Here is a 1,029-nt window from a genome sequence, read left to right on the forward strand (position 1 = left end):
CTTCCAACGAACTTGACTTCCCTAATTCAAAGACCGGCAGCTGGTGGAAATTTTGAGTTGAAACACAATATGGTGCAGCTTCTTATTAGCAGTGGACAGTTTGCAGGGATTTCATACGAGGATCCACAAGTCCACTTGTATAATTTCATTGAGCTTACTGACACATTCATTCCGACTGGGATAAGTACAGATTATGTGAGGCTAACAATGTTTTCCTATTCTCTATTGGGGAAGCAAAAATATGGTTGAATGCAGAGACGGCTGGTTCAATCATAACATGGGATAACTTAGCTAGAAAGTTCCTCATCAGATTCTTTCCATCAGGCAAGACTACAAGACTTCGCAGTGAGATAGTGAGCTTCAAATAGAAGCCTGATGAAAACCTCTATCATGCTTGGGAACGCTTCAAGGATCTTCTTCGGGATTGTCCACATCACCAATAGTCTAATGAGGTACTTGCTCACACTTTTGTAGAAGATCTTGATCACAATACGAAGATTTTGCTAGATTCAGTCGCAGGTTGTCAAGCATTAGAGCTAACATATGATGAGCTGTACACACTGTTGAACCACATAGCACAAGAAAATCCAGAGTGACATTTAGATTATAGAAGTTCCATGAAAAAATTACGAGAGTGTTGGAGGTGGACCAATTCACAGCCCAATCAGCATAGGTTTTTGTATTGCAGAATTTAATTAACACAATATTCTGCACCATGAAGCAGGGAGCAACACAACCTGCAGCCACAGTCAATGTCATCCAACAAGCTGCAGGTTGGAGTGAAGTATGCAAAAATAGTGGTCATGCAGCTACCATGTGTGCTTTAAATCTAGAATCTGTGATGTATGTAGGCAATGCTCAAAGGCCGAATTACGGTAATCTCTACAACATGAAGTGGCAAACTCAGCCACTAAATCAGTCATGGAACGCCCCCCATAACCAAAGGCCCAATTGAATCAGTCAATGAGTAATATGGAAGAGATGATGAAGTAATTCATAGCTGGTCAAACACAATTGATTATGAATCTG

General features: G+C 40.7%; 1 non-coding gene across 1 annotated transcript; it reads right to left on the bottom strand.

Annotated features, from left to right (window-relative positions):
• Positions 1-335: 335 nt before the first annotated feature.
• On the bottom strand, positions 336-446 carry LOC124899822. The gene has a single exon (XR_007057386.1). It is a non-coding gene; the product is annotated as a small nucleolar RNA R71 (small nucleolar RNA).
• Between the last annotated feature and the right edge of the window lie 583 nt (positions 447-1,029).

Source organism: Capsicum annuum, chromosome 6, assembly GCF_002878395.1.
Source record: "Capsicum annuum cultivar UCD-10X-F1 chromosome 6, UCD10Xv1.1, whole genome shotgun sequence".
NCBI lineage: Eukaryota > Viridiplantae > Streptophyta > Magnoliopsida > Solanales > Solanaceae > Capsicum > Capsicum annuum.